We start from the raw sequence: 25,990 nt of genomic DNA on the forward strand, positions 1-25,990 counted from the left end.
GGAATAATCAAGTGATAATACAGAAATTTCCAAAAGGCTCTTGGAAATCATGTTTCAGTCTATTCTTGTTCCAGAGAAGGCTGTAATCTCTAGTAGTAATGTAAAATGGATCGTCTTGGGTCATGAGGATACCCAAGGATATCTTTAAAAAATCTCTGGAGGGAAGGAGGGAATCTGAGTTGAAGGTTACATCTGCGGGTAAATGTGTTTTCTTCTGATCTCATTGGTTAGTGGCCGAGCTTCAATTTAGAGACTTCTGCCACTTGGGGACACAACACAGAAGCTTTTCCTGGGAAAGGAGATGGATTTAAACACCTACAGAGTCCTGCTAGGGATACACATCTCTCTGCAGCCATACCAGAGAAAAGATTTGAATCCCCTAGCTGTTTAGCTGTGCTCCCCACTGGATGTCCCTGTTTGCTAGTCTGGTGACAGAGATGGAGCACTTTGTAATTCTGTGTTACTTAGACAGCGCGGTGCTAACCTGAACAATTTTGCCTGAAGTGTATAAGGGGCACTCGCATGGACTCTTCCCTTAGCAAATCAGGATGATCGTAACCTCCAGCAATGGGATGGGGGATTGCCAGCAAGAAATACTAACTTCTTCAACCTTATCAGTCAGCTCTAGGAGAGAACGAGTGCTCACAACCATAGGAGTGAACGCAAGGCGAAACGAACTCATGGGAAGCACACAGCAGAAAGCCAAACATGCTCACTGGGATGGATCCCATGGTTGTGACCTTCGTAAATGTGACTTACCAGCCTGTGTGAACAGTTGCTGATGGGAAAGAGAAGTTATATCACAACACTTGGCATAATTAGTATTATCCACCTACACTTATTTTCCTATAATTTTTTCATAACGTTGTGTTTTTTTCTAAGAGAAGATTCTGAGGCAAGAAGAGGTAGTATGAGACATGGTGTCAAGGGAGAACGGATGCTAATTACTTTCTTTAAAGTCCCAATGAATAAGATCAAAGGTATATTTAAAAAGAAAAGTTTCCATAGCTTCATAAATGATTTAATGGTAGTTGTAGTCTAGTGAATTATCTTCTCATTGAATTGAAACATTGCCATTTCCCATGCCCTTTCTGGAACACTTTGGAGTGAAAATGTTTCATTATCTTTATTTCATAGGGAGTAAAACAAACAGGAAGCCAGAGGGAATGTTCTCCCCTTGGTGGACATGGGCTGGCAGAAACCTGGGAGGAACCACAGGAAGAGGGGAGAGAGGAAGCTCTGCCCTCATTTTAACACGTGCCACTGCACATATTAATTGGATCTGTGGTTTTGTGGAGGCAGCTCCTCGCTAAAGTGCAGTGGATGAGATGGGAGGAGAGGGGGAAGAAGAGCATGAAGACCCACCTGCTGCCTGTTGACTAGCCCACGCTGGCTAATTAACTGACAAACCAGCAGTCTGTCAGGATATACCTTAAGAACAAGCTGTGTGAAATGAATTCGTGTGCTGTGGTAACAAAGTTAAGGACGCTTAGTTGATAAAGAAGGCTGTTTAAGGGCTGTAAGTCTCCTTGATGATAATGTAGTTTGGTGGAAGCCTAGAGGAGCACCAAGATGCTGTTAGGAGGAGCTCTGTCAGGAATAGGTAGGTGTGGGTTGAAGCAAATCTGTTGTAATGACACACAGAAATGGAACTTTAATTCATGATGAGCTTATGAAGAATAATCAAAAGTCTCGTGGCCCAAGGTCCCTGGACCCCTGGTACATTCAAGGCCCTAACAAAGGGCATTTCACTGGAGTAGAGAGACATAAAGATGGAAATCAGTTTGTAAGGGACTTGAATGGGAATTTGGTGGAAAGAGCTCCTGTGTAATTCCATGATTGGTAACGATATCATTCCCTTTCCCACGATACATACCTGTGTGCTTGGCTTGTCTGTCAAGCCAAGCCGTAGGAGCTGGTATGCTTTTAGATGTAAAACCAGATCTGATTAACAAATCTAAATGATCTGGACTTGGTAAAAAAAAAAAAAATCTTCTTTCAAGATCAGAGAGGAGATAGGTGTCCTGCCCTGCTCCTCCCCTTTCCCTGACTACCTGCTGAAGACTGATAGAGCGCACACGTGGTCAGACAGAGGAGCTGCACGTGGGGTGCAGTTGGGAGATGCTCTGCCTGAGACTGGGGGATACTTTGGTCGTACAGCATGAAACAGGATCAGTAGCTTTAATGTAATCATGATCTGTACATTTTCCCTTCCAGCATTAGAGTTTGATAATAGTCAGTACTTGCTGAGCTTTCCAGTTTGGCCACAGAGCACGCAAGGTTTATGTGAATCACTGTCAGAGGGCAAGTTTAAATTGTGATAAGTCGCCTATATGTAAAAGCAGTATTTCTGCATCAAATAATAATGCTGTGTTTCCTGGGAAATGACTGGTTGAAATCCATCTCTTGTCACACAGTAACACGCACAATAAATGTAATTTTAAATCCATTATAATACTGCCAAATACATTAAACAAAAATATACAGAGGATTTATCCACCAGAAGATTTACAGATTTTCTGAGTGGTACATCATTATCAGAACTGTCGATTTGACAATAAAAATTGTCAAACCATCACTGGAACATAATAAAAGCTGTGACAGAAATACGCAATAGCTACTAAGGTTTTATAAAATAAAACCCTCAACGAACCTGCTGTACACACAGTTACCACCTTTGCAGACTGCCAAGGAAGCAACAAAGTACCAAAGGATACCAAAAGGAGAAGTGCAGTATCCAGCCTAGTTAACATCAGCGCCATAGCAATTATTACATGTGAGCATCATTGAAAAGAAATGTTGTGCCTTTAATGACAGAATCGAGAGGGGCTGGCATCCAGAAGAGAGAAAATCCCAGCCAAGAGATGATCTTTTTCTCTCACATGTTTTTTATCTAGGGTTTGGATCTGGCCGCTGGGTTGTAGGTTGGGCTGCTGGCTGGTCAAGCTTACACTTCCTAGCTTCCTTGGTTGATCCAAGAGAAGAGCAAAACATAGTTTTGTCGCAGTCTGCAAATAATTACGAAAGATTTCTGTCCTGTAGCTTTGGATGAAGTTTCCCTACCTGAAAGCTGCCCAGACTGATACATCTGGATCCCAGGAAGGTAGTCCCATGCATTCTTTGATCTGAGAATAGTATAACAACATCATTCCCTTCCACATCCTTAATGATTCCTCCACCCCATTATTTCCTTGCTAATACAAGATTGCGTTGTGAGACCGTCTCACAGTCTTAAGACCGGTGCTCCTGGATTGTTTAGTGCTGTAAGGATTCTTTTTCCTCAGTTTTCCAAATTTTGCAGGTTCTCCATATTTATAAGCTGATCCTCCAAAGACATTTGGTAGTTAAAAGCAAAAAGGCAGAAAGGTCACACGATTGCTCTGATAGTGTATGATATGTACAGTGCTGTTGCATTTCCATGTTGCACAGAAGATTTCTTCACCGTGCCCAGCCATTCTTTGAAGATAGGTGAGGATTTTTAAGGAACCTGGAACCATTTGTTCTGGCATGGCTGCTGCTTCATGTCACGGGAGTTATTTTTCCCAAGCAATCCATTTCCTTTCTTATTTGCTAGCTGAGTCAAAACCACTTGCCACAAAAGTATGCGTCTCTCTCCTTCCCAGTAGTCTGATGCCCCATGTCACTACAGCATTATATTTTTAAGATGCTACACTGCCATCTGTTTACAAGGAAATTATTTAGCCGTGGACCCAGTCTGTTACAGAGGAGCTGGAGAAAATTGGTTGTCCCCATGCTGTTACTTCACCGTCTCACTGTGTTTCTGCTTCATTGAGAGTCATTTACTCCATTATTCCTCCTTTTTATCTCATATCAACGCTTGGTGAAATTTCGTTGACCACAGAAGAAAAAGATAACAGAGAAAGCAGCAAGTGTTTCGTTCAGAATGAGTTTACAGTTTCACACTTAGCAGCATTAAGAGATCTGAATAACTGAAAAGAATTCATAAACTGTCTATAAAAACTAGGTGGCTAAGTAACAGAACAGGAACAGTCATAGTGAAGTCCTATGGCTGAAAGTTGAAACAAGATTATCTCTGATTAAAAGGAAGCCTTTGTTTTATAGAGTGAGGACAGTTAACCATTGAAGTGACTGGCCAGGGGCTATGACTTAGAATCATAGAATTGGTAAGGTTGGAAGGGACCTCTGGAGATCATCTAGTCCAGCCCTGAAATGAGTGGCCCATACGGGGATCGAACTCACAACCTTGGCATTATTGGCACCACGCTCTAACCGCTTCTGTGTCATTTGAATTCTTTATGACAAGCTTGCTTACAAACCCTGAGAGGTTGATCAGAGAGGAGATGCAGGTTTCATGCAGAGTGCACGGGTTGTCCTCTCCGGCTTGTGTTCAGAAGCGGGTTGTATGGATTGTCAGCGTATTGACTGGTTTAGTTCTACTTCCTGGAGGGACAAGGTGGCAGTTCTGCTGCAAAGTATTCCAGAAGAATCGAGTACATGTTATAACCTCCTACACTTACAGTAGCTTAACAAGTTCACCATGGATTAGACTAGTGCATTTTAGATAGTATTTTCTGGTAGCAAAGGGGGCTGCCACAGTCAGTTCCTGCAGCTCAGCTGATGCGTAATACGTCATTAAGCTGTGGTTCATCTGTGCTTCTTCATGCCAAGCTTTTTCCAGCTATTGGTGTATTCTAGGTTATGATCAAGTTTGTAATACTAGACTGCAACCACAGACTCTCTGGTTGCAACTTTATTCCGCTTTGTAAAAATACTACTTGGTCTCTTAAAAACTATGTCTTGTTAACAATATCTTTAAACTGTGGTGCTCTATAGACTGATCTGAGCTGATGTCCAGACTGTCCTTAGGTGGCCTGATTATTTGTCGTTGCTGGACATGTATCCCAGATGTGCATTCCTGTGCCTTTCACACCGTAACGTTTACAATATTATTATTAATTAGCCTTATTTTACAGAAAGTAAATTCCTGTGAGGAAGTGGTAATGAGTGGGACTTTCAACAACCCAATAACCTGCTGTACTTCAAAAAGGAATACTGCAGTAGGTCTGGCAATTGAATCAAAATTTCTCAAGCTACAGATAGCACTGGAGCTGTAAGAGCACCCTTGATTGTGTCATTTCTGCTGTTTGCACAGGAAAACCCCAAACACTAAAGCAGTTTTTGCAGTACCAACATAATTTGGCTTTATTTGCACATTGTTTTCCTATCACTTTTGAAATCCTGGCAGCCAGAGATAGGCGTCCTGCTTTGGCTGTGGACATCTGGTCATCCCTGAATGGAGCCAGCAATGCTAATTAATTCTAGCAGTACACAACGCCTTGTTCTGTACTGTCATAATTCACTGAAGGCAATGAAAGCTACAGCCCTCTCTGTGAGGTTTCAGGCAGGAATGTGATAGGAATATTACTCGCTATGCATTTCTTATTCTTCTTTAGCCCTGATTTGCCCCAGAGAAAAGTTCAGTTGCTCATGATTGGGATTGAGAGCAGACTAATTTAGCCTTCTGAGCAGACCTTTGGCCAAAGGAAGGCTTACTGTTTACTGAAAAGACAATGTTATTTGTTGCAATTTAACTACAAAATAGTTTAAATAAACAGCTACCTTATCTTCACTCTCTCTCCCCTCCTCCCCCACCAAAATACTGCAAACAGAAATCACAGCCAAATACCTTTCATTTCCAGTGAGGTTTAACTGCCTAATAGCCTTAAGTGGCTTTGAAAATACCTGGTTTAATGGCAAAAGTATTTTAATGGGTGTGACAGCAAATACTTCACATCAGCACAAAAAGATTATAATTTAAGAATTCCAGTTGCTCTGTTTTATCAGTCTTGGGATAAAGTGACATTTTCAACACAGATGCCAATTATTTATGTATTGAGCTTCCTCCCTCATTGGATTTATTTCCATTCCAGATTGTTGTATAACATGATTTTAAAAGAAAAAAGCAGCTAGTGGAACCCAAAGCCATGGCTCGCTGAAAATATTTCAGTGACAACAGTGACCTGCTAGAATACAGGGAGTGGGGAGGAATGAATCTCAGTAAACACACCCTCGGACTTAATTCGCATGATCATATCATTAAAGTCTATTTATTGGCTTTTAAAAATTTTCCTTTTGGATATCGCCAAATATTGTGATGGCCAGAGCAAGAGAAGGGTGAGTAGTAACTCAGCAGTAATTTCCCTAGTGCCCGTAAATAACAAATGTTGTTAGCAAATGAATGATAGGGGTCAATGGGCCATACAGTCATTAGATGGTTTAATGATATGCTGCAGGTTATCTCAGGGCACAGTGCACTAATGACATTCTCAGCCTCCTCTGCAGCAAATAACCTCTGCAGCCAGAGATAAGCAGTCACATTGCACAATACAATACAATAGCAAACAACTCCAACGAGAAAATTCCTCTTCTGGTTGGTATTTAATGTGCTAGTATCCATCAATATCTGCCCTGAGAAGAGTGCTGTCCCTCTTGAATCTAGTTTTGCTGACTAAGAAGCTATTAAAGGGCAGAAACCACGTGTCCTCAGACTTGTAGCTTATGGATAATAAGGTAATCAAGTCCCTTGGAGAAGAATGCACAACATGCAGCATCTTGTTTTGTTGTGCTGGCTGTTACTTCGCTATTGAAAAGCTTTGGCCAAGGGGAAGAAGTATAGAAACTACGGGCTGTTTTGCCCTGGGGGTCATACTGGGAGATCTAGCAGACCATGATAATCTGAAGGTCTTTGAATTTATGAATACTGCTGGGTCACTTGTCAGTGACACATCTTTGGAGTAAGGTGCTAATACAAGTCTTCATAGCATGTTTGAGGCCATGTTTGGTAGGTATAAAATGATAAAGTAACTTCAGCATTACTCCAAGAGTTGAAGGGAAACCAATACCAGCGGTGAGCCAGGGTAAAGAAATAGTGATTTCTTTGGGCCTGACTATAGCTTCAGGAACAGCATGTTATGTACATAGACTCCATTTTGCTTAAAGCAGCAGATCGCATATGGCATCCTCTCTGATCCCTTTTGGATCACTGAAAAGAGGTGACGATTCAGTCAGACCCTTAATTGCTGTGGATGGGATACCATAAAACTTCAGGTGTAAGACCGTGTGAAACAAGGGCATAAATGATGCTTTGGTAAACAAGGGACACGGTGTTCCGGACTCTGAATTTCTTAGGAGAAATACCAAAAATGAAATGGAAAACAGTTTCTTTTGGATTCTTCCATGGTAAAGATACTTAAATAGAGGCGTTATAGCTAACATTTGATTAATTCAGTGTGAGTGAAATATTTAATTAAATATCTTTCGTAAAACAGTGTCTATTAATTGTTAATAATACTGTCTTTTGAAAGCAAAAATGCAGTATAAAGAGGGTCTGAGCACAAAGAAGGCGGAGAGTAGACACTGAAGAAGCGCTGCATGAGTTAGAGGAATCCCCTTTCTCTTGCAGTGGGAAGGCTGGCCAGCAAGGTCTTGGGAAGGCAGCTACTTACTCCATCTGATTTCTAGTGTTTGTTGTTGTTGTTTGTTTTTTAATCTGGTGCTCAATTAATGTTTGACTGCAGTGCTATCTTACCTGTTACTGTTGCTTGACCTCCCAAAAGCTATCGGTGTAGCAAGCACACTTAATAAGCTGGAGTCAGTGCAATCATAGCAGTCTCTGAAGTCTGAATATAAGACTGTAAAATCGTAAGTTCTGTATTATATTGTATCAATGTCCTTAAAAATGAATAAGCAGTGTTCTCATAATCAAATACCGTCCCTCTTCCCTGTTCAGAGCACATCATTCTGTGAAAAATTCCTTAGCTCAGGTTACTGGAAAAGCCAAACAGATAATAAATTAGAAGCGGATACATGAGCCAGAAATGTTTTTTCTCGCATAACTACATTTTGTACCCTGTCTTTTCACTTTCTCGTCCATTCCAGCCCTCTAGTGGGTGTTTTGCACAGTCGTGTCTGCTGTTACCACCATCCTGATGAACTATCTCAGAAATAATAGGCAAAGTTGTAACACAAACCATTTATTTTTGGTAAATACTATGCTAGAATATTGCTAGGGAAAAATCTTGTGTAATATTCCTGGCTTTCTGGAAAGGAGGAATGGAGAAAGGAATGTGCTCACACAGCATTTTGCACACACAGAGTTGTTGAGGCATCCATAAAGAGAACAAAAGTTTCAGTGAAATGCAACATATGCTATGGATCGGTCTTGTCCGTCTATCACGCTGCTTGATGGGCAGTTTCCAAAGGGCCCAACACTCCCATTCAAAATAATTCGACCACTTCACTTCAGTGGCAGATAAGGCAATTAAGTTCTTGAAGATCTCACATGGCTTGACCTTACCCCTTCTAAAATTTCCCAAAGACCACAAGACATTCTTAGCATCCTCTTTTTAAATAGTACTACAGACTAACACACCAGCCCAGCCCAGGAGCTGCTACGCTGTGGGTTTGTGCTTGTAGTCTCAAGGGCTTTTCTTCCGTGCTGTGCTTTGGCAAGAGTAGTGGCCATCCCAACGAGACGATAACAGCCTCTCACCGATAACTAACCTGAGTTCGTCTGGCTTTGTTTTAAAACAAGCAAGCAAAAAACAACAAAATGAAACCCCCCAAACCAGACCAAAGATGCAGAGCAATGAAACAGAAGATAAGTAACTCAGACGAAATACGGTTTTATAGCTGTGTGCCGTGGCTGGTTTCCTTTGGTGTCTTAAGGAAGCACAATCTCTTACTGAAGCTTTTCTCGCACCCAGAGTACGTCTCCGTCCTGTTCACATTCTCTAAAGGTTGAGCTCGCATCGCAGCTGTGCAGGGTTTCTCTCCTTCATCTAGCACCTACTTTCAGAGAAATCATAGAAACACAATTCTGCTGGAGACTTCCACTTCCTCAGTCACATTTCATTGAACTCTGCTGAAATACTCAAAAGTTACCACGGGACAACAGCCAAACAGACACAGACTGACGGCATGATCACACAAGTCCTGTTTCCTACAGGCTGACAGGCTGCCTAGTCAGGTACATGAAAGCTAGGAAGCAATATATCCTACTAACTTGGCAAAAGCATGTGCTGAGAACTGTAGATGACAAATATGATCAGCTTTTTCTGCTCTCTTTTTCAGCTCTTGGGAAATTTTGCAACGTAAGACACAGGAGCACTCAATTTGCTATTGAAAATCTGAGGCCTCCGAACAGTGGAGCACGTTTCTAGGTACCACTGATTGAGGCACACTGCTGATCATAGCCATCACGAAAGCAGATCTTGGATCTTGCAGGATTAATCCAATTACTTGAAAAACACCTGGAAACAGATGAGAACATGACTTCCAGAGCATAATATGCATCACATTTGTGGATATACACTGTCTATCTTCAGCAAGTGAGATTTAATTTCTTCACAGTATTCGTTCCTGCTGAAAAACATGATAGCCAGCAAAGATTTGGTGCTAGTAAAGCATTAACAGTCTGTAAGGGGGGCAGCAGCAAGCACAAGGAGAGCTAAGGCCGGATAGCCAGCAAGGGTTAGAGCCTCTTTCAGCAGCTTCCAGAGCCGTGGGCCTGAGCCCTGGCATTATCAGTAACGTAACACAACTCACCCTAAAAATGTGCTCTAGGGTTTGGAGGCCTCAAGTTTACAAATGGCCTGGAGGTCATTTGAGCTGGGTTGGTTTACAGAATACCAAAATGAAGTAAACTCTGTCCCCAGCCCTAACAGAGTAGAACAATGTTAATTTTTGTAAAAATGAAGTCCAAATCCTGGACCTCACCCTCACATCCAGTTCTTACTGCTGAAAGGAAGAGAAATGCCTCAGGCAGGGACCTGACAAAACCCCACAAGCTCATCTGCAGTATGTTGCCTTTGCATCACCAAGCTCAGATGTGATCTTCTAGCTATAAGCCTCTGGTTTACTCCGTTTTATTACCTCTAACTACCTGTTCTCAAGTGTTGCAGGTTCTCTCTTTTTCCCCTCCCCTGCTTCTCATTAGCTAGACGAGGCGCAAAGTGAAAGGCTCGTCTCGGAAAGGCAGGTTCACGTGGTATTCCCGGGCTCTTCGCACTTTGCAGGACGTACAACCAAACCTATTAAAGCAGCCAGAGCTTAACAGGAACAGATGTGGGAGGCTTTTGTTTACTGAGTACTATGACAGCTGCCACTGTGAATGGAGAGGAGGACAACGTGATACTGGTGACACATGGATGAGACAGTAAACAAGCTAATGCCAATTGTAGAAGTTCCCTCTAATTTGAGTAGGATTTGCTACTGTGGTTTAATGTCCTGGTCTGGAACGCATTCAGTTTTTTATCAAAGCTTTCTTACCTGCAGGACTTTTATAAAATACAGGATTTTGTATTTTGGGGGAAGAGGAGTGCGAGGAATGATCTTAAATGGGGATCATTCCATTTTAAAACTCCTCTTACTCAGCAGCCATCAATCACATAATTATGTATAATCCATTCTGGTGCAATTCAACCTTTGGCCTGTGCTACACTGGGGAAATTAACTGGCAGAACTATTCCGTAATAACTTCCGTTATAGCTATTCGGGTATAATTTAACTATTCTGGAATAACTCCCCAGTGCAGCCATTCAGTTCCAGAATAAAAGTGATCTTATTCCAGAATAATTACTCTGCTACCAAAGGGGAATAATCACTCCACATTCATTGTAGAACAAGATATGCAGGGAGTTATTTGGGCATAGTTACCCCAAAAGAAGTTACTCTAGTGCCAGTTAATTTTCTCATGTACACAAAAACCTTAGTAGTCTTTGGCAGTGCTGTGTATTATTATACTTAGCTGTATTTACACGATAATCTGCATAAAATTAAGCACAAGGATTTGAAGGGAATGTATTAAGCTGTATGAATTACGTTTTTCACCTTGTCTCATACATACACAGTTTAAGTTTTTGCAATAAGCGCATACGTAATCTAAAGACAAAAAAAAATCTGTTTGAATACTTGTCCCTGCATAAACTATGTGATTTAGTCTGTCACTGCAGTCTGAAATTTCTTTTTTATGGTTTACAACGAATAGTCAACAAAGGAACAAATGTACACACAGAAATGTATTTGGGAATTGACTTGGTCTTTAGAACACACACGATGATGCAAAAGTAATTTCACAATAATTGTATTTCACTCATAGTGAAGTTGTGGCCCAAATGAGTTAGAATTCCAAAAGCTCAAACTTGAAGTCAACATTAATTTATTGATTTCAATAAGTGTAAAGCAAATAATAATAATTGGCTTTTCATGGCTGAAGAACTTCTTCAGCTGTATTCAGTACCATTATGACAATGTTTTAACCAAGGCTGCAGCAAAAGTAGAGAGTTCCCAGGCTTAACATTTGATTACAGTTCATGTTAGAAAGGGCCTGCAGGAGTTTGGAAAAGCTTGGTTAGCAGAAGAGTTGCTCCAAACCCATCTGATGTCAAAAGAAACATTCCGATCTCAGTCAAACACAGAGTCTGGACCAAGATGCAGATGAACTAGCTTTTCATGAGAATTTTTCAACTTCTCCAGTTAAAGTGGTGGGAAACTGGAAATAAAAGCGAACAGACAAATAAAAATGTTCCTTAGCCTTAAATAGACTTATGGCTAAAAAACAAAGTTTAAATTAAAAAAGAAAAAAAAAAGGAATTCTTTAAAGCATGAACACTATTGTCCTGTTTCAATTGGAGTCAGAAAGTCAAGTTGGTAAACTAGTATTTTTTTTGAGGTTAGAGGTGGTTTTGCAGTTATTCTGCTGTCTGTGAAAGTCATATTTAAAGCAGGATCGCAGCAGCTTCTGAGAACCTTCAGTCAGGCACTCCGCACCCGTCAGAAGCAAAGCCTTAGCTGCTTCTTAATACACCATTTTGTATCTGCTTTGTGGTGAGACAGTTGGGCCGACAGATCGGGCCGTATTCTGAAGAGATGGCGAATTGTTCTTCCACAGTATAGTTTCGATTATTTCAGTGTAATGAAATCCTGTTTTAACTTCCCCCTTGATTTTCTGGCATTTTGATTAGAAAGATGGTTTTGGACAGAAAACTGCCCCCGTGGTGCTGAAAGTGAATGAGGGCATTTCTGAAAAGTTTGAAGAAAGATATTTTGGACAGTTTTGGAATTATTATCATAAACTTTCCTGGATTTTAATCATTAGTGTTCTTTATGCAGTTCAAATCCTTGCTTCACATTTCTCCGTGGGGTGAGGTGGCTGTATTTGGAATGCACAGCTTATATTTAATCGAGAGGCTGAATTTGATCAGTTAGGGATCTTCTGGGAGAATTGGCCAGTGATTTGAGAGGCAAAAAGCTCTAGTTTTTTATATGACAGTGAACTGATTATATTGCTACCTAACCTGTTTTTAAATTTGTGATAAGTCAGAGTACAGTATTGTCACTTGACAGCCTGCATTGGTTTGAGGAACTGCCTTGCTTTGCTCCGCAGATATAATCCACAGTAGGTCTTCCCCACATCTCTCCACTCTATAATTAAATGTATTGATTCAAAATCCTTCTCAAAATGTTCCTACTGGGAGTCATGAGGCATTGAGCTGTAAGAAAAAGCTCCATGAGACAATACGGTTTCCTCTGGATGATAGGCGTAGTTGCTAGAGTATACGAGGATTTATTTTTATGGGTATTAAAACAATTTACACTGGAATCCATTTTTAGGGATGTTTTCATTTAACAGATGGAGATGGTTTCCCAAACAATGTTCACACCTGCAGTGTGAAGTAGCTCTTCATGGCTGTGTGTTTTGTGACAGCAGAATTACAAAGTGATCTGTATGGCATTACTGTACTCTCTCAGTAGTTACTTTCTGAATGTTTATGTTATAGCCCCTTGGAAAGCTGACCAGAAAACCTAATCAGACAGTATGACAAGCCGCTCCCTTGCAAAATTGTATTTCCCATTTTTGAAATGATGTCTGAAACAGGCACATTTGCTCTGCCTTTAGTCCTGTCATTCAAAAAATAGGCCATTTCTTTTGCCTTTTAATTGTTCATAATTTAACTCTGAATTTCGTATGCCCAGTTTGAAACCAGAGTAACTCTTTATAGCCCAGTTTGAAGAGCCAACATGATAAAATATGATTATTACTGTAACAGGTTTACTCTGCAGCTGAACTGACATCCATTAAATTTCGTAAACCTTTATTTTTACAAGCATTGCTACAACTTTGCTACACCGGTAAAGGAAAGGTAACAGAATTACTCATTTCAAGGATGTGTTGTTTATATAAAGGCAATGCAAACATTTAGGGCAAAACAGGTGAATCCTCCAAGTCCTATTAGGAGACTTAGGGCTCTTTTTGAATGTATGGTTGGTAACAGTCTGCTCTGTCCGGTGCTTCTGCGAATGCATTCTTGCATGGACATGTCAGCAAATAAGCATCAGGAGCAGGGATGCTGGGGTTTTGAGTTCAAAAAGCAATACATAACGAGCAAAATGAGACTTTGAAGGATCCAGGAGGGCAGCTGGCTCTGCTGACTGAAACAAATAAGCTTATGAGTTTAAAAAGGTGAGGAGTCAGGCGAGGAGATACTCTGCAGTTGAATGAGGCAGTTTTCTAGAGAGCGACTGAGATACTGTGCTGCTGGGTTTGAAGGACAGAGCCATGCACTTCCGCAGCTGTTAATTACGTGGAGGTATCCCACTGCCTTCAGTGGTAAATAAAGGACACTTGGAAAATTTAAAACTGGATTGGCACTCACTGAATTGACTGATAAGAGGCACAACCTATTCCCAAGTCCTCTCCTTCAGCAACGTGACTGAGACCTTCCTGTGCCTTGCCAAAGAGTACAGAATCCCTAGGTTTATACTGCAGACTGGTGGTGAGCCTAGAGTGTGGTCCGGTGATAGAGCAGCCGGATACTTTTTTCCAGTGTTTCCTGGCTAGAAGTGTGTGCCCACGCTGTATACTTCTGAGATTAATGCTGTGGGAAGTGTCGGATTTGCTGCATGCATACACTGCCTACGCAGGAAGTCCCAAGGGGTCAAATTTATTAAGTATGCGTAATAGGCCGCTAGCGAATGCTTAACTGGCGTTTCTGCATGTCCAGAGTCAACTCAAAGCTCTCACTGGCAGTTTGATGGGTTGCTAGAAATCCCAGATATGTTTTTACACTCCTTTGTCCATCTGGAAAAAAAAATCAGCTGGAAAAAGAGGTAACATCTAAAGAAACCCAAATACACCATAACCAAAATGGATGGCATTATGCAATTCAGCAAATCTTTTTTCAGGTTGGCATCATTCCTGAAGGCTTTCGTCTGAGCTGTGAAATGTAGTATTTTGGGGAAACAAAGAGATTCTGTAATGTACACTAAAAGGAAGGAGAAAACAAACGTGAAGAAAGGGAAGAAATAAAAATAAAACAAACTTGCTCTGGGGACAGAGGGATAACACAAACTTCATTCTAACGCTTGCAAGTGTAGTCATTTTGATCACATACAGTTTGCAAGCTTCTCCCAAAGAGCCTGATCGTAGTGCCTGTGAACACCCATGCTCAGCTTAGGCATGGAATATCTGGTTGATTTCTTGAAGTATCCCCAGAAACCATGGTGATGGACATGTGGTATACAGCTGGCTGGTAAAAACTAAATGCTCTCTAATGGAGCAGCACAGCCCTTCTGCAACGGCTGCTTGGGGCGCACCTGCCCCTGGGAGCTCTGGGGAGGGTCAAAGTATCTGTAGGGCCTCTACAAGGAGTCAACAAGGGAGCACCGAAGTTTGGACAATGTGCATCTTTTTGGTCTCACCTCCAAATCCATTCCAGATACACACCAGGGTGAAAAATGGAAGAGTCTGGCAGGTCTGGACACTGCTTTACTGTGGATTTGTTTCTGTATACTTTGAAAGGGTTTTACAGGAAGCAAATTAAGTGCCTGGCTGGCTGCAGCTACAGCTGAAACATTATCACAGCACCGGGAAATTTGGTGGGTATCATCAGATTTTTGTGAACTAATGTCAGGCTTCCTGAACCGCTGCATTATTTGTGCCTTGTGGGAATACAGCCAATATTGTCTCAGTATTGCTGGAGCAACTCACGGAACAAAACCTGCTGATGATTTCCTGTTCCATACTCCTTATCTGCCACCCTTTTGCCAGTGATTTCCTGAAAGAGATATCACAGCCAGCCCAGATGCACAGGGCACCTGATGTATTCTTCTTTTGAAAGTGCCCCAGTTGCCTGGCCTACTTGCCTTGCCTTTGTGCTCATGCACATTTTTGATAAATAAAATCCTAGCTGAATTTTCAGAAGCATTCAGCATGTGTTAAAGCGTCTAAATGAAGTGGTTGCATTTTCAGGGAGGGCTTGGATCCTACCAATTTCCACTAGTTTGGTTAACTACTGCTAAAAAATTGGGCCCCGACTGTGGATAATGATCATTTTAAAGAATCCGGCTCTTCACAGTCAAACCCAGCTATCTTCAGACTGTGAAACAACCACCCCCAAATTGTGCCTTTTCCTGTCTAGCATACGGACCTTACTCTGTGGCCTGTCATACATGCAATGTGTCTTTCCTTCTTCATATTCTAGCTACACTGGCGAAATGCAAATGCGCGTTTCCTTTTCCGGATTTCCTTTCGACGTCTCTCCTCTGTGACCCTGCGTCACGCGAGCCGAGGAAGCAGCCTGTGTAACACAGAGTGACACAGCGTAATGTGTCGTGTCAAATGTATTAAAAATTTTAAGGCATCACAGACCTGAAGGGTTTCAGATAAACAGTGGGTTGAATCCTTAAAAAAGGTATAAAAAGCCACATGCAGGTTAGTATTTATACCTGAGCTTTAATGGGGCTTCTTATTTCTGTTTAATGTGGAGGCACGTGTGCAGTTAAGGTGCGATGTTAAGACTGTAGTTGTCATCAAATTTTTACAAGTATCATTTTGAAAGGTCAGACTTCATGCTGTGTGCTGTTGGGATTTTCCACTCTTTCCTGTGGACGCTGAGCATGGCAGCGGGGTTGAGCCAAAAAAATTCAATATCTTCTGGTAATTGACTCTCTAACAAGTGATAGTGAAATAGGATTTTTGGGAGGGGGGTTCACGTTGCTTTAGTTTCATGGCTTCCGTGATCTTGTCTTTCGTGATGTTATGTGGCAGCGGAGGGCTGGTCTGCAGAGGGACTCTGGAAAGCTATAATGAACAATCTAGAGGTTTTAACCCAAACGTGTGTAGAAGGATGAAGGTCAAAGCCCATGTGAGATGCTAGTGAGTTACAAGGATGGGCCAGGAGCATACTACAATATCTGCTTTCTGATTTTTACATTAGTTAACCTGTTATTCTGATGAAGATTCCATTTTATTACATGGTGAGACATAAACCACACCACTGAAGACTTCTACCTAATACTACGAAATAGATCCATTGGGGAACAAGTGGTGAGAGAGGCTCCAGCACAGCAGAAGAAATCCGGTAGCTGTTTAAGTAGGAAAATAAGCTCAGCTGTGAGATAAAAAGATGAATGAAGAGGGCTTTTTATTTTAACATTGTCAGATCAGTGCCACTAGATTTGTTAAACGGCCTAGCTTAGGTAAGGAAGAACAAGGCTTTTATCAGATTTGTGTCCTAAGGCTTCTTGCACAGCTAGAAGGAGTAACAGCATTGAGAGATAAGGTTCAGACCAAAAGGAAGGAGCAATATTTGAAGCCTTTATAAAAGTTCTGGGACTTTTCCATCACACATGCAAAGTTTTTGTGAGAAAGAAGAGTGCAGCACTCATAATTTAAGGTTAGTTTCTAGGGGGGTTCAGAGGAGTGGTATAGAAAAGACCATTAGAAGATCTTGGCTGGGGTTTAGAAAAAAATACAAAATGGTACCAGTCTGCAGCATAGAGACTGATCAGTCTCAGCATGTTGGAGAGAAAGCTCAGTTTTCGGTGGCTTGGATTACCAGATCAAAAATACTATATATATAAAAATTCTATATACTATAGAAGGACAGGAGTCTACACAGAAAAATTCGGAAGTTCAAGTAGAAGAAAACTATACTAAATGTAAATCTGGAAACAGTAAATGAAAGTGAATTTTCCAGTAGGTTGGCAAACAACCAAAGGATAAAAAAAAATCTAAATATTTTCAGATTAACTAGAAAGTTTGATGGCAACTAGAAGATACAAGAATGCAGTATGATTTTGTACATACAACTGTGCTTAAGTTAACAACTTCTACAGTACAAAAAGGAGAGCAAGGGCGGGATCCATGTGGTCCAGCCTTAGTCAGCTCAAAAATAGGTGTCTAGCCTGGACCATAAAGGATGCATCTCCAGACAATCCTAAGGATAGAATTATATGAATCTCTCAGGAGGGGCACTTAACAACCTTCCTTGACAACAAAGGGAGCATAAATAGCATCTCAGATTGCACACCAGATGTGAAGATGGCAAAAATTTGGCTGAGATGGATTCCATCAAGAATCTCAAAGCTTCAAATCAGAACAAACTATGGAGAAAAGCAGAGGATCAAACAGCACTAGCAGAGGATACTGAGCAAAGCGAGACTACTTGCTTTGCAGACTAAACCATACAAGATACTTCAGGTATCTATCAGATGAAAGAGACTTATGGGGATGTATCCAGGAATCCTTAGTTCATGAACTATACTGCTGATACTATAGTTTTCCCTGGAAGGGGTTGGTGTAAAATTGCTGCACGAAGAGAATGAAAGATTTTGGTTTGAGACAATAGCTGTTAGAGCTCCGACTCATTTTGCAGGCTCCCGATTAAGAAAAATAACATATAATCTTGTTTGTTAGAGTAAACAATGAACAGATCTCCAAATCTAGTAAGTAGATGATTAAACTTGAGAAAGCTCAAGCCTTGAAAGTGTATGCTCTAGGCACTAACAAAATTTTAGCTCCTCCCTATGGTATAGCATACAATATCAATGTGATTTTAACAAAAGTATTTGAATACCTTTGACTCAGATGAAACGAAACCAATTTGTTAAAGGCACTATGATTTTTTCCCCTGCTTCCTACTGGGATCAGCAAAGAGAAGTTGTCTTGCATGGCTGCTCAAACCATGCCTGCCCACACCACAACACTTTACCTGTGTTAATCCATTGAAACTTGTAAAATAGTTAAAAGGTGTACTCGTAAAACCTTGGAAAATTCATCTTGTGCGCAGAGAGTAAGTGCTGTCGGTTTGCAGAGGTTGCGCTGTGGTTTTATAACGGCAGCCCCTTTGTTAAGGACAAAACAACTTTACGATGCCGTGAACAAGCGCTTGCAAAGTCTAGAGTAAGGTTCCTGCAGTCAGAGTCCACTGCCTTGCCCCCTCCCCAAGCCCAATCTGAAAGAGTTTCTTTTCTCAGAAGTCTTTTACTGCCACTGACTGCCTTTGCCATATGTCTTCATTTAATAGCTGTGGCTTCTGTTAAGTTTATTTACTTGCCCCTGCAGCTTTGAATGAAGGACCGCTTAAATTTAATTACTTTCTAATGCTGCTTGAATAGTAAATGTGCAGCTGCTAATTGATAGCTCCTTCTCAATGAGGCTTTGTATCTCACCCTGGCATGTCCCCTCGGGTGCTCTGGGTAACCTCATTGTTAGGATCACCGATTCAAATGGAAATGGATACAGGAAACTCAGATTAGATACTGTACAGTGTAGTTTAGCAAAAGCAATGCTCTTCTAACTTCCAGAGTTGTGTTCAGAGGGGAGCAAATGGTTGTACTGAGGATGGGAGCACATGGGTTTCATGTCTGTAAGGCTAGGTTGTCATCAGCCGGCCTTCCTTTACAAATTGATCCTGGCTTAAAATACAGATGGGTGAATAAATTAGAAGTTCAGCTGAAGCAGACATGGTTACAAGGTCAGCACTGCAAAAGCCTTGTCAAGGGAGAATTGGCCAGCACAAAAAGCACCAGCATAAAATTTGCCATTAAGCTCAGCAGTGATGAGCCCAAATGCTGTTAACAGGACTGAGAAATAATTTTTCATTCTTAAGAAAAATTCTCAGTCACAGAATGCCTTGTTCAGTACTGGAATAAAACCCGACATCAGTCAGAGAGGTAGGCAACACTCTACCCAAGAAAGCCTGTGGCTTGCTGTTTCCTCCTGTCACCTGGGATGAGGAACAGTGAAATTTAAGCCCTCTCAGAGACATGTCCCACTTCCCGGAGGAGTGCCTCTTCCCGGAGGACTGGGGACTCTTCAGTAGCAGCCATGCATCTCACCTAAAGCTCCGGGTGAGGGAAGATCAGTACACTTCAGGCAAATGTTGAAAATTGTTGAAAAATGTTGAAAATCTAGAGCCCTTTGCTAAGGCCAGCTTTTAGTCTAAAGTGAACCGGTCTTTCCAAAATGAGAGTACTCCTCATGTTTTGTTTAAATGGGGTCTCAGTATCTGAAAGTAGCATCTTTGCTACAGAGGGCCATAGATGCATTGCGTCTCAGTAGGACAGCTCCACTTACCTGGACTTAGATTTTCTGATCAAGATATCACAGGGATCAGTGAGGAATTGGTCAGGTGGATTCGGTGGCTCCTGAACGATGCTAGAAAACATGAGTCAGCACACAGAGATTTGGGTGAAACTTTAGCGTGAAGTGCTGAAGAGATATGCTGTGCAGTAGCACAGGCAGGCTACTGAGTTTACCATTGATCGCTAAAGCATTCAGCAATTTTTCCATTTAAAAAAGGCATGTAAAAGTCCCTATACATGTCACATGTATGGAGAAGCGAGAGTATACAGATTGTTCATGTACTCTCAAGTTTTGCACTGACTGCTTGATAGGAATACTCTAGGAAAATCAGAAGTGCATATATAAACCTTATAACTATTTCCAGATGGCTGGAGCTATCATTTCACTTAGAAAGCCTATTATGAGTTCTTTGTGTTATTATTCCAACAGATGTAAAATCAGCATCATGCTAGGCACTACACTAGAGAGTATTCAAAGGCAATTGTCCAAGTTAGTTGGGGGTTTGGCATAAATCATGCTCTCAAAGAAAAGGGAAAAGCTTTTTGTGTGTGTAACAATATAAGGAATAGTCTGGAAATGATGTCCTTATACCGTGATCATAAGCTCAGAATCTATGGCATTGCCTTCATGTGGTCTTGGAAATCTGCTTCTTGATACTGTTCAGTACATACAGCAAGTAGACAGAGGTCTGTGTAGCAGGTTTCCTCCTGTTGAACGTAACGTACAAGATAGGTAGATGAAATACTTGCTTTTTCTGGCTTGCTGGAACAACTGATAAGCAATGGTGAACTTCCATTTGTATTTCATGAAATTCAGTCTTCTGTGCTCACATGTAAGACATTTTTACTATTTAAGAATTTAACCAAAGTTTTCAAGCAAAAACTGTAGCCACGCATTCTTGCCAGGGATCAAGGACAGTCAGACACTTATCAACAGTTTAGTACCATCCCTTTCTAACTTTTCTGCAAGTCAGATGAATTGCCAGATAGATTTTCAAAAAGGCTGTTTTTTTACTCAAAGAAGTGCATTCAAGCATCTTTCACTTTGCTTTACAGTTTCAGCAAAGACAAAACAACTATGCATGTGTATGTCTGTGAATATTCGTTTGTGCTTTTTTAACTATTGAATGTATTTGTTTTATTCTTCCCTTTCTTCCTTTCCTTTGTATATCTGCATTTCTGTTCCCATGTGCCTTCTCTAGTTCTAGTTTGCTAGTGGCCACTGCAATAAAACTTAGTATCATTCTCTATATGGAGACAACTTTTTTCCTTCATCAGTTCTTTCCTTAGTGGTACTTCCTGAAGATGCCTCTCCAAAACATTGCGGACTTCTAGATGTGCATTTTAAGACAGCAAATTAAGAGAGCCACCTGGACTGAGACTTCACCCGTGTGAAAGGGTGGTTCAACCAGTGTCCTTGTCAACCTCTTCGTCTGCTTTAATCCAGCCATGCCTAGGCTACGTGTTTTAGCGCTGCTGTATCTTTTGCGTCATGCATCTTCTTCTTATGCTCTTCATTTTAGTGGTTTCATTTCTGTCGGTGCTGTTGTTTTAAAGCTCTCAACATTATAGAAATTGCTGTGTTTCAAAAGAATTCTTCCTGGCTTTTTGTCAGTTCATCGATTTCAAACCACCTTGATGCATTTTCTTGCCTGTTGCCATTTCTAAATATTTTCTCTTTCAGGTTCAGCTTTTTTGACTTCTTTGCTCCCATCTTCATTTTTATGATTCTTGTTTTAAATCCCATCATAAAAATCTTTCCTTTGTGTTCTGTTTTATGTCTCTGTCTCCTGTTTCCTTCTTGTAAAACTCTCTCTGGGAGTTATTAGATGTTATTTATTGTTTTAATACTCTGTCACTTTTTGTTTCCCTTACCTGGTAGTTTTGGATAACAGAGGATATATATAAATAAATAATTGTTATTTTAAATAATTAAATACAATACAAGCAGTATCATGCAAAAATGAGTGAAAGTAGACTATAAGGAGCTATGTGGCAAAGGGCAAATGATGTTAGCTTGTTTTGCTAGTGAAGTCTCCCGAGATCTTACCTTGCTCCACACCACAACCCTGATCCTGCAGTGGGCACCTGTGGCTGCACCTTATAGCTGTGTGTGTGCGTACGGGTAACTGCTTTCTGGGTGCAGGACAGAGGCAGAACAACAAGCTATGATCACTTAGATCAATTTTCCCCTTCTAGTAGAGTATCCTCTTCTGAAATCTAAAATGAAGGGCTCTAGGTCAAGCCCTTTGAGTTTAGGATTTGAGAGATCCTGTAACAGCCTTTTGTCTCTGATTCAGAACTCGTCCAATGCCTCTGATTTTCAGCCTCTGGTTTCTGGACCACTGTCAGCACTCAGCCTTTCATTTTATGTTCAGTATGTTAAATGGGAGATTTTGACATCAATATATCACAGTTCAAACAAACAAACAAAAAAAATAGGTCTGCAAACACCTGGAGGGCTTGAATTTGTGCTTGATAGTGGCAAATACCTAATCGTTAAGCGTCATCAACCCCAGAATGTAACATCTTTACCAGAAAGTGAAGTTCTAAGAAAATGTTTGTTTTCTTATTAATGATCAGGTCCTGGTAAGTGTCACAGAATATTTCAGATGAACATTCAGTACTTGCAGGGCTGTATTCTGAATGTTTTACACTTCTAATTTATTGGGGACATCGTCAGAAAAGGTAAAAAAATGGATGCACAGGTTGGAGGTAAGGCTAAGGTTAGATTCACGTTACAAGAGGGTTTTTTAACAAGAAAAAGAGGTCTATTCCCAACCACTTGGTGAACTTGAATAGGGTCTGGAGCTGAGATTGTCACTTGCCCTCTAGTAGGACCTTTTTCTGCAAGTGAGCCCACTGGAGCAAATGAATAAATGTAATTAATTGAACAACACAATCCAAACTAAGGTTGGAATTCAGCCCCACATGAAACACCCACTCAAAGCTAAGTGCCACTGCCTGAAGCATAAATATTCAATAAGATTTAAAAAGAACATTAATTCATTAATATTGTCCCGAATTTAACTGAATACTTTCGAGTAACGAACACATTACATTTTACAAATTGCTCCGTTGCCTGCATGAGTCATTAGATGCAATCATGCATGGCAGAGTACTTCATAAGCTCTTAAGCTTTAACTTTCACAGTTTTACCCAGCAACTATTTCATGTGAAAGAGAGTACGTCCTTGCCCACAAAGCCTGTGTGTCGTCCCCAGCTAGTGTACATCACTTAATAGTAACTAGCCAACATGACTCCCCAAACCCTTAGGAGAGAGGGTCACATTTGCTTTCACTCTCTTTTTCTGGTCTGATGAATCCTATAGTCTCTTCTGCACCGTGGCAACAAAAGGAGTGGAAAATGCCCTTTCACACAGACCCTCTTTCTGAAAAGCAGACAGCTTGATGGCTGTGCTACTCTGTTGAGCGAAAAGAGATGTGGAGTTGAATCGCAAGAGCCAGAGTATTAAACTAAGCTGCATCTTCTGCACGTTGTGGGTGACAGCTGCTAGATGAAGAGGAGGCTTCTCCAGCAGTAAGTTGAGCAGAAATTGGCAGATGGGCACCCAGACACTTCACAGGCATCTGATCCTCTTGTTGTGTGGTAGGAGGTTTCCCAGCACACTTCCCGGTGTGATTCCTCCTGGAATGTACAAAGAGGAAAGCACATTTCTGGATCCCCATCAGGTTCAGTTGAGAGAATGTGAGGTGCCCTGTTTGAACAAATCCATCTTCACCTCCCATGTACTATAGACTTTTTCTGATTTAGTCATAAGTCAGCTGTCCTGGATCCTGGGCCCCTTCCTTTCTTTCCATGGTGATAGATCTGTTCTGGTAGAGGAATTTAAATTGCTGTATTTTCTGCTGTCCTGACTCTGCCTTCAGGGCTAAAATTTCGTGCGATATACTTTGGAAGAGAGTTATTTACTTCAGCAGAGCCATTCTGCTTTATACCAGCTGAGGACCTGAGCTACCTTTGTCTTTAAAAGGTGTAAGATGACAGGAGGAGTCTTGAAAATGCACTCTTTTCAGAAAAAGAATAATACTAAAGATGATTATTACTCATCTGAACACCGGTATGTTCTTTCATTTCTGCAACAGCCACCTAGACCTTTGAATTCAACCCCTAACAATAACACAGGCTGTTATTCTGGAAAGACTCTATGTACTCCAAGCAGACCCTTGATAGAAAACTCTGGAGGATCATAGTCTTGATAAATACAGCTGATGTGCACATTCTGGTTTACAAATTCTGATTTTTACTTGTTTGAATGCTCTCTTTTTGTTTTCGATGCTGTTCTCTGGATGCTGTATGCACAGCTTGTGCATACTGTGGTCCGTGTCTACTATAGCAAGTTGAAATACAAAAATAGATTTGGTTACAGTAAATTTTTGAGTTTTGTCTTTAAAGCAACAACGAGCATGTTCTAATGAATAATCAAGTAAGAGGATATAAATAATTAAGAGATTTTCTTATTATTTTTAGAACATGCTAATTCTGGCTGAATCACGGCATGTAGAAGAAGAGAAAGCTTTGTAAAATCCTCTGTTGGATTACAGAAATGTTACCAGCATTTTCCCCTCACTTCACTTTCAAACTCTTTTTTCCCCCCTTAAAGTGCGACACAACAAACTCAGCCTATCGCCACAGTAGATTTTTAATCAATAATTAATTAACCATTCAGCTTCAATTTAAATTGTTCCCCAAAACATTTTAAAAAATCCCAGATGAGTTTTTCTAAAAAAAAAGAAGAAAAAAAGAAAGCAACGGTTATTTAATTAAACACCACAGGTTTTGCTTTCCAGGTTTCTTGTCATATTTTTGGATGTGGTCTTACTTATTGCGGTAACTGGCAAGCAATCCTGCTACAATAAATCAAAAAGTACTGCTGGGTGCCAAAAGAAAACACTTCCAGTGAGGCTCTCTTTTGTAGCCACATGATTTTAACTGGTATTGACAAGCAGTACATTATATCTTGGGTGAGAAAATTTAGCTGATATTGAATCACAGTAAAATGAAAAATAAATGAGAGTATTTTTCAAGAAGAAAACTTTTTTTTCAGAGCTCCCAAGGCTTTGGGGGCAAACAATTTCCTAGCTTAGAGCAGTCTGGCAATAACCTAAGGAGGTGCACGGAAACTCTCTCCGTTTCTTCCCAAAAGATACCGTGAGCAGAGCACGTGATGTTTAGTAATGCCGGACTCTTAATTCCGACCGACTGGGGCGACCCTCTTTCCAGCCGCTGTAGGCTTTGCATTCACGGGCGCTTTGCACGCTCTGGCAGCCGTGGGGGTTGCTGAAGGTATGACATCATCGCTGCTAAAAAGCAGGAAAGTGGAGGAGGCTTTGCATGAGAAAGGCTTTTTTTTTTTTTTTTTTTTTTTTTTCCTTTTTTTCTATAGCCATGAAGAGAGCGAGGGTCACCGGTTCATTCCGCTGTTGGTCGGCCCCCCCCGGGTAGCGCTATAAGCTGACCGTGCCTTATTCTGAGGGGCTCGCAGTCAGCAAATGCTCTGTAGTACATTGCTGACTACAAACAGACGATTATCCCCGGATAAAAGTTGTGCTGGCTGTGACTTTTGCGCGGCGCCGCGCGTTCATTCCGTGTTCGCCGGCCATCTGAGAGAAGCGCGGGCCCTTCTGCCTCCTCTTTGTGCGCGTTGCTCTGGCGGCGAGAAAGGGGGGAGCCGTATCAACCGGCGCCGCCGTCTCCCCCGCGCTGCCCTTAAAGCCGCTGGGGTCGGGGGTGGGGGGAGCGCTCGGCTGGGGTCCTGTGCTCCTGCAGAGGTGGAGGTGGTGAGTGGTCGACGAGTGCAGGAGGGAAGAGGAAAAGCATCATGCGTGCGATGCCCGGACAGTCCCGCCAGGCTGCACGCGGAGAAGCGCAGGGCTTTAAACTCTCCCACTCTAAGCTGCTCCATCAGTTCTGATTTCCTGACTTTTAAGAGTCTTTGCAGGCCTTTTAAAGGATATAGAGAAGCAGGGAAGTGATATTCACCTTTCTTCTTCTCTCTCTCTCTCTCTTTCTTTTTTTTTAATATTTACTGATCTGACTAAGAATAGCACCAGGATAGTATCAATAGGTCTCCCCACGAATCTCGGTTCTCACAGTTTCAATGCAATCATTGATTTCTCTTAATTGCCAGCTCGTGCAGCGAATGAAGAAGCAGGAGATACACTTAGAGCAAGCGTTTGGCATCAGATCTCTGTAGAAATACCACTTCTGTCTTCACTCCCTGGTTTTGCCTTCCCCCAGCACAGGGGATATTTTGAATGGTGTACAGCTGGGGCAGGCACTCCAGTGGCTTAGCCTCAGCACAGACTACCGGATGAGGAAGAGACCTAATACCAAATTAGTCTGACCCCCTGTGTTAAGAAATGCCACACACAGGATGTATAGGTATTGAATATGTGAGGCTTTGCATCAGCAGTGACTGCTCCCCAAAGGGCCACCACAGCTCCAGCTCCAATCTACCATGTTCCTGCAGCTTAAGAGGTCCGTAGTATCTATGATCCTGCATCCAGCAGGGAGATTTTGACAATTAAAACATTTTAAACACCTCGAGTTTCTTTTG

This window comes from Rhea pennata, chromosome 4 (genome assembly GCF_028389875.1).
Source record: "Rhea pennata isolate bPtePen1 chromosome 4, bPtePen1.pri, whole genome shotgun sequence".
Classification (NCBI taxonomy): Eukaryota; Metazoa; Chordata; class Aves; order Rheiformes; family Rheidae; genus Rhea; species Rhea pennata.